This window comes from Cervus canadensis, chromosome 11, assembly GCF_019320065.1.
Source record: "Cervus canadensis isolate Bull #8, Minnesota chromosome 11, ASM1932006v1, whole genome shotgun sequence".
Lineage (NCBI taxonomy): Eukaryota > Metazoa > Chordata > Mammalia > Artiodactyla > Cervidae > Cervus > Cervus canadensis.
In genome coordinates, this window is record NC_057396.1 from 37,639,402 (window position 1) to 37,657,118 (window position 17,717).

The 17,717-nt window shown below is 43.1% G+C and overlaps 1 non-coding gene across 1 annotated transcript; it reads right to left on the reverse strand.

Annotated features, from left to right (window-relative positions):
• Positions 1–11,703: 11,703 nt before the first annotated feature.
• LOC122450726 lies at positions 11,704–11,806 on the reverse strand. The gene has a single exon (XR_006272217.1). It is a non-coding gene; the product is annotated as a U6 spliceosomal RNA (small nuclear RNA).
• Positions 11,807–17,717: the final 5,911 nt, after the last annotated feature.

Consider the following 17,717-nt stretch of genomic DNA (forward strand, 5'->3'; position numbering starts at 1 on the left):
TTCCCATCATGAGGCCTCCACCTTCATGACCTATTCTAACCCCAGTTACCTCCCAAATGTCCCATTTACAAAAAACTCCACCACATGGGGGGGTTAGGGATTCAGCATATGTATTTGGGGGTACTCCCGTGCTCAGTCGCTCAGTCTTGTCCGACTCTTTGCAACCCCATGGACTGCAGCCTGCTAAGCAGAAACATAAAGGATGAGTAGGAGTTAAGCAGGGGAAGGGGCTTGAGATTGAGAGATACAGACCACTTCACTTTGTAATTCTCACAAAGAATTAGTGGCTTAAAACCTCACTAAAGAAAGTGAAAGTGAAGTTGCTCATTCATGTCTGACTCTTTGCGACCCCATGGACTGTAGCCTACCAAGCTCCTCCGTTCATGGGATTCTCCAGGCAAGAATACTGGAGTGGGTTGCCATTTCCTTCTCCAGGGGATCTTCCCAACCCGGGTATCAAACCCAGGGATTGAATGCAGGGATCAGACCCAGGGGTCGAACCTGGGTCTCCCACATTGCAGGCAGGTGCTTTAACCCAACCTCACTGATCAAAAGATTAAGACTCTTCCATCCAGAGTCAGTTCAGGATTCTTGTCTTGTGAGAGGTAGCATCCATTTTGATACCATAAGCTATTAGTATTTGAATGAATTTTTCACTTCCCCATTTAAAATATGTTCTATATTCATCAAAGATAACAATTTTTTGACAGGATCTAAGACACAGTAGGGGGTTTCCTAAGGGGCTCAGTGGTTAAAAAAAATCTGCCTGCCAATGTAGGAGCTTCAGGAGATGTGGGTTTGATCCCTGGGTCAGGAAGATCCCTGGAAGAGGAAATGGCAACCCACTCCAGTATTCTTGCCAGGATAATCCTTGTGACAGAGGAGCCTGGTGGGTTACAGTCCATGGGGGTCACAAAGAGTCAGACACGACTGAGTGGCTGAGCATGCACGCACACAAGACACAGTAGCGTAGAAAAAAGAGTAGGGCCATTCTTTGCAATACTGAGTTCTATATAAGCCCTAGGAAGGCAGGGGTGAAGGCTGCATCATCCAAGTGTGGATGATGCTATGAAATGGAGCTGGGACCCATAACTCATGCAAACTCTGCTTTTTCCGCTTCTTGGCATCTTCTCAGGGATGATGCTACTCAGTCACAAATCATTGCAAAGCTCCTTCTCACACCAGTCTTCCAGCTGTCAAGACTCTGAAAGGTATAGGCTGAGGCTGCACTGTCTATGGGGAAAGAGATGGAGAGAGAGAAACAGACTTATGGGAGGCATTAAAGACCTCTGGGTATTTTGGGGAAAAAAATGGAATCTTGACCTGGTTTCCACAGCCAAATTCCAAGAATAAGCTTATAACTTTGGACTCTCTCTCCTGAGAAATAGACTTAAAAATGTTCAATTAAATGTTAAAAGGATGGAGGTTCAGTTTCATGATTAACTAACTCTATTTGTCATAATCTTTTATATTGCTCACTTGCAGATTTTATGGTCACGTCCAACATCTCTTCTCTGTGGTTGTTTGAAAACTTAACCTGCTCTAACAAGCTGGAGAGACAGCATAATGTAAAAAGAAGAGCATGGAATTTAGAGATAGATTATGGAATCCCACATCTGCATAATTAGCTTTGTGACCCTGGTCACTTATATAATAACTCTTATATAATATCTTATGTAATATATAATATCTCCTCATTAGGGAGTTAGGGGTAACATACATGTCACAGGAGGTGTCTGGTGTAGCACCTTATGTATAATAGGTATTCAATAGACATTTCCCCTTTCTTAATGCTTGGCCCTTCCTTCTCTTTTCTGTGCTGATATGTCTTGGGCCCTGTGAAAAGTTACATTTGATATATATAAATCATATTTAAAACGAGGAAGAAAAACTCCTCAATCACACGGCTTATAGTATCGAGAGGTGTGTTACGTCTTTCAAGACAGGAATTCCAAGTTGACTTCAGATAGAACAAACTGTTGGTTTTCAACACCATCTCCTTTCAGAGATTTGTGCAAGAATGAAGGAATCAAAGACATATTAAAACAATCACATTCTTGATCAACCCTGAAAATTGTCAGTGGTGCAAACCTTTCATTTTGAATACTTTTGATTAAAAAAATCATGGTCTTGGTTCTTTTTTTTTTCTATGCATAATTCAGAGCTACCTTAATATAATGTAGATTCTTTGAGCTGGAAGAAATCTTAATGATGATCTGTAATAAATGTAAGTGACAGTGCCATGGGCTGTTACCGGGGATGTTAATTGCCCCATGAACTGATCTAATAAGGAAATTGAGACTCAGTAAATAGAAGTGGCTTGTTCAAGGTGTGGTGACAGGGTTAGTGACAGGGACATTGTTTCAGTCCGCTCAAGGATCACTTCCCATATGGCAGTTAGGGGTCACTTGTCTCTCTCTTGACCAGTTGGCAGCACAGGGCATGCAGCGAGATTGGCTTCTCTGGCTTCTGACCTTCCCCGTCATCCTCCTGTTGTAGCCTTGGTTCATCTGCCCGGTGCAGCCCCAGTGACAGATTGTGAGCTGACCATGTTTACCAATCTACCATATGTATCTCTTCAGCTACCGGAAAAGGGTCTGGCAGAGACTGAAAGTAAAAGCAGAGAAATATTCTGGTGGGGCTCACGAGTGGTGGGAGCTGGGTCAGTCCAGGTAACGCAGTATGGGGTGGCGGTGGAGGGTGTGCATATAATTTGGAACTATAGATGGTCTTTTGAAACAGACTCAGCTGGGAGGTAATTGAGGGTCTCTCAGCAGCCAAGACTTGTCACTCAGCAGCACCACGGTTACCTTGACAAAGAGTTGCTGATTGGAAATTAAAATGCATGGAATTGCGCGGGGAGCGTTTTCAAGAAGAAACAGGATCGACTTAGTGACACCATTGAATCTCTTAGAGCCAAACACCAGATGCAAGGGTTTTCAGGAAACTGCAAGTCTGTCTTCTTTCCTGGAGCAGAGGGTTTAGTGCTCAGGTTGGTTAGAGTAAAGCTATTTTAGGAAACCTTGCCAAAGCCTGAGCAAGGAGGTGTCAGAGAGCTGTGTCAGAAATGATGGAGACTCAGCCCTGGGTCCAGTCTGTTGATTCTGTCAATCAATAAGCAGCCTGTTGATTCTGTCTGGATCTGTCTCCCTTACCCACTGGGGGAGGTGGACTCCTATTGCCCCGAAGCCAACATCTGCTGTGCTGTGGGGCCCAGGGGACTTGTGTGTCCCGTGAGTCACCACTTTTTTCTGACCTGCTATTTGGGCTAGATCAGTGATTCCCAACCATATGGGCAGACATGAAACCTGAGCTCCTCGGCCCCTTCATCTCCTGAGCAGGAGATTCAACCAGATTGTCTTTTTTTTGAGCTCAGATTTCTTCCATTGAATAAAATGTATATATGGAAATATAGTTTATGTCTAACGTGCTATGAAAGTAAATGTGCTGTTGATCAATATATATTATGTAACATGTGGTTTATATGTCAAATGTCTTCCATTAAATTATATATTATATATATATAATTTTATATATAAAATCTGGACTCCGTGAATTTGTAACCTTACATGGGAAAAGAGATTTTGCAGATTTTTTAAAAAATTGGAGTATAATTGCTTTACAATGTTGTGTTAGTTTCTGCTGAACAATGTGAATCAATGATATGTATACATATATCTCCTCTGCCTTTAGCCTTCCTCCCACATCCCCCATCCCACCCCACTAGGTCATCACAGAGCACCGAGCTAAGCTACCTGTGCTACATAGGAGCTTCCCATTAGCTATCTATTTTACACGTGATATTGTGTACATGTCAATGCTACTCTCACTGTCTCAATTTGTCCCACACTCTGCTACCTCCTTTGTGTCCAAAAGTCTGTTCTCTACTCTTGCCCTGAAAATAGGTTCATCAGTACCATTTTTCTAAATGCCATATGTGTGTGTTAATGGATGATATTTGTTTTTCTCTTTCTGCCTTACTTCACTCTGTATGACAGACTCTAGGTTCATCCATATCACTACAAATGACCCAATTTTGTTCCTTTTTGTGGCTGAGTAATATTGCGTTGTATATATACCACATCTTCTTTATCCATTCATCTGTTGATGGACATTTATGTTTCTTCCATGTCCTGGCTATTGTAAATATTGCTGCAATGAACATTGGGGTACATGTGTCTTTTTGAATTGTGGTTTTCTCAGGGTACATGCACAAAAGTGGGATTGCTGGGTCATACGGTAGTTTTTAGTTTTTTAAAAGTAATTGTATCAACTTACATTCCCACCAACAATGCAAGAGGGTTTCCTTTTCTCCACACCCTCTCCAGCTTTTATTGTTTGTAGATTTTTTGATGATGGCCATTCTGACTGCTGTGAGATGATACCTCATTGAAGTTTTGATTTGCATTCGCTAATGATGAGTGATGTTGAGCATCTTTACATGTGTTTGTTGCCCATCTGTATGCGTTCTTCAGAGAAATGTCTGTTTAGGTCTTCTGCCTATTTTTTGATTGGGTTGTCTGCTTTTCTGATATTGAGCTGCATGAGTTTCTTGTACATTTTGGAGATTAATTCTTTGTCAGTTGCTTCATTTGCAAGTGTTTCCTCCCCTTCTGAGGGTTTTCTTTGGACTTATTTGTGGTTCCCTTTGCTGTGCAAAAGCTTTTGACTTTAATTAGGTTCCATTTGTTTATTTTTGTTTTTATTTTCATTACTCTAGGAGATGAGTCAAAAAGGATCTTGTTGTGATTTATATCAAAGAGTATTCTACCTATGTTTTCCTCTAAGAGTTTTATTAAACCTGGTCTTACATTTAATCCATTTTGGGTTTATTTTTGTATATTGTATTAGAAAGTGTTCTAATTTCATTCTCCTACATGTAGCTGTCCAGTTTTCCCAACAGCATTTATTGAAGAAGTTGCAGAAAATTAGAGACTGCAGGAAATTAGAGGCTGCAGATGTTTAATTTAAGGACTGTTCTGAAACTTTGTATTGTATTTCTGAGATCTAACTACATTTATGAATATAGATCTGTTTTATCCCTTTTAAGTGGTGAATTGCATTCTGTCACAAGAGTGTATTGCAAATTTATCCTTCCTCTATTGATGGACTTTTAGGTCATTTTCAATTTCTTGCTATTAGAATTTTTCAGTTAGTTTTCTTGTGTACTAGCATACATGTGAAAGTGGTTCACTGGGGGTAGGGACCCAGGAAGAGGAAATGCTGGATCATGGGATAGACCCATTTACAGTTTTAATAGATTGCCAAGGAAACTTCTGAAGTGATTGTCCTCTTTGTATTTCTCCCAGTAGTGTATGAGAGTACTCTTTTCTCTACAGTTTCATCAACACTTGATTTTGTCAATATTTTAATGCTTGCATATCTGGTGAGTGAAAAATAGAATCTTCTTGTTTTAGTTTGCATTTGGAAAAGTTAATCAATTAGATGGCTACTTAAATTTTCTCTTTTATGAATTACCTTTTCATATTCTCTCCCCAATTCTTTTTTTTTAAATTCTCTCCCCGATTCTTATTGCACTGTCTACCTTTTTCCTATGATGATAGTTTGTAGGAGCCCTTGTGAATATCTTTCTGTCCAAATACATGCAGGTCAATTTTATTTATTATTTTAATGGTTGCATAGTATTCAATCATGCACATCAGAAGTCAGAAAACACTGAGGTCAAATCTGGCCTTCCATATGTTTTTTTAAATAAAGTGGGTTGTTTTTTTTTTTTTTTAAGACACAGCCATGTCCATTCTTTCACATATTGTCTATGGCTGATTAGTGCTACAACAGCAGAACTGAATATTATGACCTAAGCTATATAACATACAATGGCTAAAATTATTTACCTTATAGCTCTTCACAGAAAATGTTTATACAGCTAAAGCAAAATTTGTTTAACCATTCCTCTTTTGATACATATATAGGTTGTTTCCCATTTTCTCACTATTATAAACAGTGTGTAATTAATATAACCACACATACATATCTTTCTCTGCAGATGTGAGCACTTCCCTTGGCTAGATTCCTGGAAATAGAATTTCTGGCTTACTGAAAGCCTGCATTTAGTGAAACTTGCTTATCTGAACTAAAATTGTGTCTGAATTGGAGGATATTTTACAGACGTATCATTATTTCTTAGGAATAATGATAGCTTCCCTTTATTTAGAATTGGCTAGGTACCAGGCATTGTATTAAGTGCCTTATCTAATTGGGTACATTATGTCATTTAATTCTTCAAGGAACCCTGAGGTAGATATTAATAACCCATCTTTTACATATGAGGAAATTGAGGTTCCATGATGTTAAGAACTGGTACATGGTAGAGCTAGGATTTGAACTCATTTCTCTGACTTTGAAGCTCCCACATTTTCTATTACACAGTGATGTCTCTCAGTGGGAAAATACTAGGTGATGTGCACATATCATATTGCAAGTAGCAATTTTACATATTTGTTCTTTTTTAACTAAACAGGTAACAGCATTTGTAATTAATGCAGTAAGTTTCTGTAGACAGATGGGTTAAATTAATTTTATAGACTCTTAAAAACTGGTGACTTTCTTAAGCAAGCCAAACATTTCCTTTGCAATCTTATTTACGTTTCTATAAATAAAGGCACAGCTGTGATGTAGTAGAAAGAATACTGGATTTAGAAATCCATGTTTTGGAAAACCATGACTTCAGCCTCCTTCCAAGGCTGCTGTGTGACTGTGGGCAAATTTCTTACCCTCTCTGTGCCTCAGTTTACAGAGTTGTGACAAATCAGTGTAAATAGCTATAAAGTGTTTGATTTAGTGTGATGGTCTTCATCCCCTGAGGCTATTTCTAGAAGGAAGATTCAATTTGATAAAGCCAGGGTACATTTCAGTCAGCTTGTTTCCACATCAAGCTATGCCTGCTCTGAAGCCCTCCTGCCACACCCTTGTCATAATAGTAACTGAAAGATGCCAGACAGTGTCCATTGCCAAGAATGTACCTAATTCCTGCAATACCAAAAGGAGAAGCTGGGTTGTGACCTTTCCCAGCATTGAAATACTGCTATGCCTGGTCCACGCTCTTTGGCATCCTGAAAACTTAATACGAGCAGCTCACATTATTCAACACTTAATCTACAGCAGCAACAATGCCAATTATTAATTTAATTCTCACCACAATGCTGGTAGACCAGTACTCCTCTTTGAGAAGTTGACTCAATGAGGAAACTGAGGCCTAGACTGAGTACAAAGAGGCATGTTTTCAGTAGGTAGAAGAGCTAGGATTTGAATCCACATCTCTCTGACAGTTAGACCTGAGCATTTAGCTACCATGCTATACTTTCCCCTCAGTTGGGAAGCCTTCAATAGGAGAATCCCTTCCTGCCATTATATATGTGATTATTTCTGCTGCAGGCTTCGGGTTGGGAGGCTCTGCCTTCTGGGGCATGGGGTACATCAGACTTGAACATGCTAAATGGGCATCTCTCAATATCTGAAGGGTAGGATTGCCTTCTGTGACCGTCTGGCGCCACGAATCAACATGTCTGCCCTGGCTATATTGATTTTTCCTGCCATCTCAACGGAGCCTCCCCAAGCATCAGGAAGCGAGACCCGACAGCTGACCATTTTGCTTTTATCATTGCCTGTCTCCTGTCAAAGAAGGAGTCTCTTTCACCCCAAATTGTTGCCTTGCATCCATCTGAACCAGATCAATTTGTCTGTGCCACTCTGTTGGGATAGCTATCAGTTTTTTTAAGCTGCCTCCCAGACTATCTTGTTTGCAATATAAGTTCCAAATGGCCTGGAACTCGTCTTTTATGGCCTCTGCCAGATTAAACATTTAGAACATAATATACTCAGCTTCAAAAACAATTGCACAGCCTTCCAGCCAAGCAGCGTGTTAATTTTAATTTAGGCAACTGCACATGTTTTTAGGTCTTAGGAGGGACTCTGGGCTTTCAGGTTACCAGTGGCTCATGGCCTTCCTCCTTCCCCGCCCCTCTTCTCCACTTAGGGCTGGAAGAGCCTAGTGATCACAGGGCAGGACGCACAGGCCTCCTTCTACGCCCCATGTTTCCCCTTTTGGAACTGAGAACATGAAGTAGAAAGACAGCGAGGTAACAAGGAATAGTGTAGGCAGAGCTGGGTTCAGATCCCTCCCTTACCTGGAATGGCACATAACCTTGGGTGAGTCGTTTCAACTTCCAGATCTCAGACTTCTCATCAGTAAAAGGGAGGCAATGAGGACATTTAACTCACAAAGTAGATGTTAAGCTTAATTATCAAGCTCAAAGATCCTCCATAAAATTTTAATGAAAAAAGTAGCTCATGCTTAGTTGTGTCTGACTCTTTGTGATCCCATGGACTCCACCAGGCTTCTCTGTCCATGGAATTTTCTGGGCAAGAATACTGAAGTGGGTTGCCATTTCCTACTCCAGGGGATCTTCCTGACCCAGGGATTGAACCCGAGTGTCTCCTACAATGCAGGCGGATTCTGTACTGCTAAGCCACCTGGGAAGCCCTGAAAAAAGTAGTCTGCAAAGATATATAATGCTTTTTTGTGGAGTTGACTAACCATGGCAGAATATTTGAATGCCTAAGAAGGGTTTCTTCTCATCCCAAGGATGTACTGATTCAACAACTGCCACATGGAGATAATGGGCCTGGTGCTTTTTGCATTTTGGTAACAATGGCAGTATCCTGCCTACAAGGCTGGTGGTACACAGCTTCATCAATTGGCCAGTTCCTGGGACTCAGTCATTAACACCAGACCCCAGTGCAATTTCCACTTGTTCATTCAACATCCATTTGTAAACTTCTCACCTTGCAAGGTGCTGCTACATAATTGTGGGTGAGTCAGTGTGTTTGCCTTCAAGGACTCACTATTTAGGGTGGAATACCAACACATATAATGGTAACGACAATGCAGAGCTCTAGTGGCTGTTACCAAAGACACACTTGCCAAGGCTGTGAAGGCCTTTCTAGGTGTCCTTATTTTCCACTTTTTCAGAGGGACTCATAGTAGCTGAGCTGCTAGAAATGGAAACTCGAGTACAGTGGCTTAAACACATTATCAGGTTGTTTTCTGACCTATGAAAGAAGTCTCGAGGTCAGTGGCTAGGGCTGAGGTGCTCCAGCTGTCCTGTCAGCACGCCAGCAGGAAGAAGAGAAAGGGTCAAGAGACAAAAGGTGTTTACTCTCAGCTGAGAGTAGAAACTCTGGGCTCTTGTTGAGACCCTTCCAGTCTGCTAGCAGGGCGTTTTGCTGCCCGCTACAGAATAGGAAGTGAAAAGTGTTACGTGTCCAGCTCTTTGCGACCCCATAGACTGTAGCCTGCCAGGCTCCCCTGTCCCCAGAATTTCCCAGGCAAGAATACTGGAGTGGGTTGCCATGCCCTACTCCGGGGGATCTTCCCAACCCAGGGACTGAATCCAGGTCTCCTGCGTTGCAGGCAGATTCTTTATTGTCTGAGCCACCAGGGAAGCCCTACAGAATAGAAAGGGAGAATGTTTTTTGTATAGAAAACTAGCAGTCATCACACCCACCTGTTAGAATATTACCTTTTCCACCACCTTGAGATTTCTTACAACTGTTTAAAAAATAAAGATGGATGAGAGAGTGGTAGGGGTGAATCAGTGATGAAGTTCTATGGTACTAGATGAGATACCATGGTTTTCAATGGCAGGATTCTTGTTGACTGGTATTCCTGATATGGTGAGTGGGGGCCAATGGGGTGAAGGATGGAGATGAGATGAAGTGGCTGAGCTGATTGGAGGCCGACTCAGAAGGAAGTGGCTTCCTGGGATTAGTTTTCTCAATGGAGCCCAGAGACAGCCCTGACTCCTGCAATCAGAGAAGCCACTTTTCCTGTCTTCCACTGAAATGGGGAAAGCTGAAGAGAACACCAGGAGGTAATCAGTATTTTGGGGCCATTTCTTTGGCTAAGATGCCCTGACCTGAATCTACAACAGCAAAGGAGTTCTGCTACTTCAGCAAGCTGCTTGAGAAGCCCCACACCATTGAAATGAGTTTGAGCTCTCAGATATCAGCCTCTTGCAATCTTAAATTGACCTCTCATGATGGTGTAAAGCAATTGCATCTTTCAGATCAGGATAACGCTTTGCTTAAAACTAAAATTGCTTATAACTCTGGCTGCAGAGAAGTTAAATTAGAATAATGAATAGAGTATGATAAGTGAAAATCTAACTTTACCTGCTTGTAGAGAAATAGCTGAATGTCAGCCAAAAATGAATGTGTCAGGACCTTGGAGAGACTGATGAGTGATAGATACTGACAACCTGTTTAGTGGAGAAGTACTCAGAAGTGTGGGGTGCATAGGTCATGGGACTTTCCGTAGCATTTATCCTCACCCCTCCTCCATTTCACTCACACAAAGGTGTTGACCACACTGCCACCGTGGAAATGTCCACACATCCAACTGCCTGCCCTCCATCCCCCCACTGGGACCCACAGATAGCTGAAACTCAGCCTGTCCAAAACTACATCCCTCCCTCTAAAGTCTGTTTTTCATCCAAATTAGAACTCTGGGGGGCATTCTTGACTCCATCTCATGTGTCCAGTTCTCATCAACCATAAAGTCTCATTAATTCAAATGCCAAAATTCATGTCAAGTTCATTTTCTCCTTTCCACTTTTCATACAATAACCCTGGTTTATACTTTTCTTTCTCCTCTTCTACTACCAATCTTCCAAAGGCTATTCCTACCCTGAAATCTGCCCCCTCAACTCTGTGTGTGATGGTCCCACTCTGTATAAAATGCTTCAGTGGCTGCCTTTGCCCTCTATGATAACACCCAATCTCCTCCAGCACAGCTGATGCCAATAATCTATCATAAAGTTGTGAAGTATGGCGGTTCAGAGTGTATGCTCCAGCGTTAGCCTGTCTTGGCTTTGTCACTTGCTGTGTGATTTGGGGCAGTTACTTTTTACTTCCTGTGTCTTGATTTTCTTATCTGTAAAATGGGGATGATCATCTTATCTCATTAGGTTGTTATGAGAATGAAGCGAGTAAATAAATAAAGTAAAATAAATGTACACACATACAGAATATTGCCAGCCACACAGTAAGCACTGTATAACCATTTGCTGTTGTGAATCCTTTCACATACACTATGTCCCACAGCATCTTATAGTTTGCCCTCCTTCTTTTTCTATTTATTTTGTTTATTTGACTGTGCTGGGTCTCAGTTGTGGCACATGGGAACCTCAGTCTTCGTTGCAGCATTTGGGATCTAATTCCCCGACCAGAGATTGAACCGGGCCCCCTGCCTTCATTGGGAGTGTGGAGTCTTAGCCACTGGAGCACCAAGGAAGTCCCAGGCTTGCCCTTCTTAATGCAGTTTCCTTTATTAGTCATCTTTGTTTCCTCATTTCTGTTCAAGGAGTTTTTTTTTTTTTTGCAGGTAAACCTGGACATAAACACAAGTCTGTAACTTGTGTCATCTATTTTTATTATTTCACGAGGAGGAGGCAGGGATGAAGGCAAGCTGAACACTTCCTGGCTGGTGATCACTGGCAAGTTACTGGCCTCTGGTAGGAATTTCTATCAGATGGCCTCCTCAGTCCATCAAGGACACAATCAAGAAGGTGGTTACTACCTGAACCCAGGCATGAGCTATTATACATAATTACAGGAGAGGGGATGCCTCAGTCTCCTCAGTAGGAGCGGATGGCTGGGGGAACAGTGGCGCAGTCAGTCTCGAAAAATATGGAATGCTTCACGAATTTGCGTGTCATCCTTGTGCAGGGGCAATGCTAATCTTCTCTGTATCATTCCAATTTTAGTATATTTGCTGCCAAAGCGAGCACTGTTCAAGGAGCTTTTATTCACACTGACTTCTCTGCCTTGAGGAAGTCCTCCCCACCTGCACCTGGCCAACTCTCAGCCATCCTCAATGACTGAGTTCAGGAATCACCTCCCTACCTTATGTGATACCTTGGGCTCATCCTTGGCTTCACATTTTCACCTTCATCTACAGTGATCCCTTTACCAGCCTATTTCCCCCACTAGCTCATGGAGAGAAGGGGTTGCATCTTATTTACTTAAACATTTTCCTGCCTCTAGCTCAGTGATGGGTATTTAGAAGAAATGCATTAAAAGTTTGTGGTTGGAAGATGTTATAGTGCTAATAAAAATCCCACTATCAGTGCTATCTTTGTAAACACATATCTGATGACAATGTTTCTCTGACTGAAGTTGTTAATTCTGAAATAGTGAGGACTATTTGCAGGATAAACCACAAGACTTGCAGCCAGCTTCTCCCTTGCAGGACCAGGGAGAGCCTGGCTGAAGAGACGTTTAACCCAGGTGACCTAAGGCAGTGTAACTGAGGGAACACAGAAATCAAGAGGAAGAAGCAAAGGCCCGGTTGGGTGACTATCCTGCTTTGGTAGTCATATCCGAAAGGAATGACTGCCTTAGCTCCTCTCTGGGACAAGCCAGCTCTGACTCCTCAATCCTTCCTGATCATCGGGAACCTCGTGGTGGAGCTTCAGAACCTATTATGTCTCATATGTTACCTGCTCTAAGGAGCTCAGGTGATGGTGCTCATGTGGCCAGAGGTGCCCTGGACTTCTTCTCCATGTCAGATGACAACGATGATCTCTGGTGACAAAGCTGTCAGTCATGACACCAGGAGGCCACTAAAAACCCAAGAAAGCAAGCCCCACTGTAGGGCAGTGACTCCAAGCCCTGGCTATACGTTAGAAGCACCTGGGCAGCATCTGAACCTCAGCATGTTCAGGCAAAAACCCCTAATAATGAAATCAGAATGCCTGGTGGTGGGACCCAGAAGTCAGTAATGTTTACGATTGCCCAGGTAACTCCAATATGTGACAAGATGGAGAAGCACTGCTGTGGTAGTGGTGCAGAGCCGGGTCAGAAGAAACTCATTAACCTGGCTTTTTTCTGAGTTAGATGTGCTGCCTTCACAAAAAAATGGTTACTGATTAAGCTCCTTGCCTCCTTCCCCACCCCCAAGGTGATGAATAAAATAGACACAGTTCTATGCATTAAGGAGCCTATAGTCAAGTAGGAGAGTTAGACCATGAACATTATAAATTCTGGAAATCCCATGGAGAAAAAAGCAGGAAGTTATTGGAAAATAACTTATTTTATATTGATTTATGGGGAGGAGAAACTTAAGCTAAAATCTACAGAATAGGAAGGAACCAGTCATTTGGCATGATGGGAAGAGCATTCCCAGGCTGAGGGATTAGCATGTGCTAAGCTTTCACAGCAGGAGAAGACTTGGTGTGTTTACTCCAGTCCAGTATCTACCAAAAACATCCTCTGATTACTTACTCTGTGGCAGGCAGAATATAGAGATGGCAGGCATGGTCCCTACATTTGAGGAGCTCATAATTCAGTGGGGAGACTCTGTGAAGAGAAACATATCATAAGAGGCAAAATTTAGCAGGACTCTCGGGGGAGAAATTTAACCACTGTATGAAATAGTGTGTGTATGTATATACACACCCTGGAGAAGGAAATGGCAACCCACTCCAGTGTTCTTGCCTAGAAAATTTCATGGACAAAGGAGCCTGGAAGGCCACAGTCCATGGGGTTGCAAAGAGTCAGCCATGACTGAGCGACTGAGTGTATATGTACATATCAGAGGTCTCTGGAGAGAATTAAGGCTTTGAATGATGACATAAACCACCTCTTTTGTCAGATGCTCTCTTTGACATCTGTGGAAAGAATTTTCCAGACTGACAGAGGACAAAGTGCCACAGGCACCAGAAAGCACATGTGTAAAGGCATGGAGGCACCAGAGTGTTCGACATGCTTGGGGAATGAAGACTTTGGTGTATACAGGGCTTCAGATGGGGCCATATGCTGTGTTGGGAGTGTGGCTGGAGACAGGTGGAACTGACAAATGAATGACATTAGGGATTCTCTCCGGGTTCCCTGGCATTAGGGGTAGCTAGGATGGACGATTTTCGAATCCCAGAAGAGGCTGCAAATTCCCCTCTTTGATTAAACTCGCCTCTTTCTTTGATCAGAGTTAGCTGTGCCTGAGTTCAGTTTTTATGGAATGGGAGCTCTCAGGGTCTCTAGGTGCTAGGCAGCTGGCATCTCCTAGCAGTCCTCCACACACCAGGCACTTCAGCCTTCATCTCTCAGTGTGTGCTGCGCTGTGCATAGTCGCTCAGTTGTGTCTGACTCTTTGCGACCGCATGAATTGTAGCCCACCAGGCTCCTCTGTCCATGGGGATTCTCCAGGCAAGAATACTGGAATGGGTTGCCATGCCTTTCACCAGGGGATCTTCCCAACCCAGGGATCAAACCCAGGTCTCCCACATTGCAGGCAGATTCTTTACCGTCTGAGCCACCAGAGAAGCCCAAGAATACTGGAAGTGGGTAGCCTGTCCATTCTCCAGGGGAACTTCCTGACCCAGGAAGCCTGAGTTTCTCTGTACCTGAACCCCAAATGCTTATCGTTTCTCCTCTTCCTGAGGCAAAGCCACTTTCACATTTACTCCTTGCAAATGGAGAACAACAAGGGGCAGAGCCATCTGATGACCTGATGACCCACATATACAAAGCCTTGCTACAGCCTAAACATGCTTCTCTTCAGGATGCTGGAGGATGGCAGCTGAGCATACCTGCTGACTCTCTGCCCTCAAGGTTCAAGTACAACAACAGTGCTTGCTATTGTTTGCTACAAGCTGCTTTCACCATCGAAGAGGTTCTGGGGCAGAGAAAAGGTGAAGATGAGGCTGCACGGCTTGGTGGGGCTAATTTTGGAAGGGTCTTGTGGGCCATGAAGCTTGAACTTCAACCTTAGGCATCAGGAACAAGGGAAGGGTTGCCAGCCTGGGAGGGCCATGATGAGATCTGTGATTCAGAAAGATTTCTCTGTTAGCTAATGGAGGATGGGCTATACAATGGTGATACTAGATGATGGGGTTCATAAGAAGGCTCCCTGAGAGCCAGCTGTTTCATTTCTTTAGTTCATTACTTTTCCCTAGGGTCTACAACAGTGCCTAGCACATGACTAGTACTCAATGGATATTCGATGGATGAATGAGAGCAGTTAGGAAGCTATTTTCCTGGTCCAGGAAAGAGAAGATGTTTAAACTTGGTCAGTGGCTTGGGGATGGAGAGAAGTTAAGATATTGAGACAGTGTGGAGGGAGGGAGTAGGAAGGAACAACATAGCTGGAATAGCAACTAAAATGGCCTTACCTCTTTAGCCCAGCACCAAGGACAGAGCATTCAGTAACCTGACTGTAGTGATAAGGACTGCTGGTTGACATAAGATTCTCTATTTTCCACCCTGGGGCCAGGCTTCTACCCCAAGGAGTCATGGGCTCCATGATGTGCATCTTCTCCCAGTAAGTCAGACCTGGGCACCATCCTATCCTTGGTGAACTCGGTGATACCACAGCTTCCTGGTGCAGCAGATGGGATTGTTGAATTTGCTGTAGTGCACAGTGGAAGACCTACAGAGTTTCTATCTCTGACATATTTTTCCATTTAAAGTGGAGAGGGATACTGTTAAAATGATTTTTTCCTTTTGGATGGTTTCAGAACTCAACCTTCTATCCCACACAATGCCCTTTGGTAGTCCATGCAAAAGAATCCTCAAATCTAGTCTGTACACAGGCAAATTGTTGTTTATTCCTTAGATTCTATTCATATGTTTGGTTTGTATGTCTTTTATGGCAATTTGGACTGGTCACTAACCAGCAAGGCCATGAGAGTACTGGCAGTGCTGTTTTAAGGTATTTCCTGAGATCTGTCTTAGGCACTTGCAACAGTGGCTCAAAGAACTGCAATGTGATAATGATTATCATGATGATCTCTCACACAGTACAAATTATTTAACAGGATCACTTAATTTGTTCTTTCCAAAAACCTTTGTATCTGGTATGTGATCAAAGACTCGCCTGCATTTTACAGATGTAGGAGCTAGAACTCAGACATTGATATGACTGTATCCACATTTCTGACTTCTGGTCCAGCAGTCTATTTATTTCTTCTGCTATGAGCTGGGTAGCGTGGGAACTCCAGATTTTATTGATTTGGTGGCTTGTGATATGGGTTCAAGTGAGGTTGCCTGACCTCCTTCTTCCTGGGAAGGAGAAAATCTGTGACCTCTCTCTCTCTTTCTTACCAAGTTTCCAAAGAGGAAGCAGCTCCTAGCCAGACCAGAGGCCTGAGCATGGTTTATAGGTAGTAGTGTGTATAGGGGGCTCATTGCCATGTGCCCCAGGGCAGCAGTAAATTGATATTTGCTGATCTCTAGGCCTCTGGCAGAGATGGGCAGGGAGGGCTGGGAAAATGACATTTCTGTAAATAACCACACCTGGTTCTAAGAGCGGAAGGACTGGCATGTCCTTGTAGCCTCATCAATTACCATCAACCTTTTGCAAAGGGAGCCCCAGGGGAAAGAATCTCTCATACTCTCATGATTATTTATAGACACCCCCTCCTGTCCGCACTCAGGGAGGGGTTTGGTTTCCTCCACAGTGGCCTCCTTCCAGATGTGTTTATATTCCTCCAGGCCCAGTGGAATGCACCTTCTGCCCCTCTATCATTAGACAGAGCAGAGAGGATGTCCTGGCATTGGGATATAATGAAGATATGAAAGGGGAGACATGGGGACAGCATGCTTGAATGTCTCAGCTAGATCCATGTATCTCCTGGCAATCACTGATTGAATAGCCACCTTGCTGCTAAAGGAGGCAATTCAGTGTGGCTGTTAAATAAACATTCTTTGTAAGCAGATAGACCTGGATTTAAATCCCAGCTCTGCCATTTATAAACTCTGTGGCTTTGGTTAAGTTACTTAAAGTTTCTGTCTACATTTCCTCATCTTAAAACAGGATAATTTTCTCAGGATCCTGGTGAGGTTTGAGTACAAAGGGCTGAGTAATGCCTGACACAGGAGGTGATAGGTTCAGTTCAGTTCAGTTCAGTCACTCAGTTGTGTCTGACTCTTTGCGACTCCATGAATCGCAGCACGCCAGGCCTCCCTGTCCATCACAAATCCCCGGAGTTTACTCAAACTTATGCCCATTGAGTCGGCGATGCCCTCCAGCCATCTCATCCTCTGTCGTCCCCTTCTCCTCCTGCCCTCAATCCCTCCCAGCATCAGGGTCTTTTCCAACGAGTTAACTCTTCACATGAGGTGGCCAAAGTATTGGAGTTTCAGCTTCAGCATCAGTCCTTCCAATGAACACCCAGGACTTATCTCCTTTAGGATGGACTGGTTGGATCTCCTTGCAGTCCAAGGGACTCTCAAGAGTCTTCCCCAACAGCATAGTTCAAAAGCATCAGTTTTTCAGCGCTCAGCTTTCTTCACAGTCCAACTCTCACACCCATACACGACTACTGGAAAAACCATAGCCTTCACCAGATGGACCTTTGTTGGCAAAATGACGTCTCTGCTTTTTAATATGCTGTCTAGGTTGGGCATAACTTTTCTTCCAAGGAGCAAGCATCTTTTAATTTCATGGCTGCAATCAACATCTGCAGTGATTTTGGAGCCCCCAAAAATAAAGTCTGACACTGTTTCCACTGTTTCCCCATCTATTTTCCATGAGGTGATGGGACCAGATGCCATGATCTTAGTTTTCTGAATGTTAAGCTTTAAGCCAACTTTTTCACTCTCCTCTTTCACTTTCATCAAGAGGCTTTTTAGTTCCTCTTCACTCTCTGCCATAAGGGTGGTGTCATCTGCATATCTGAGGTTATTGATATTTCTCC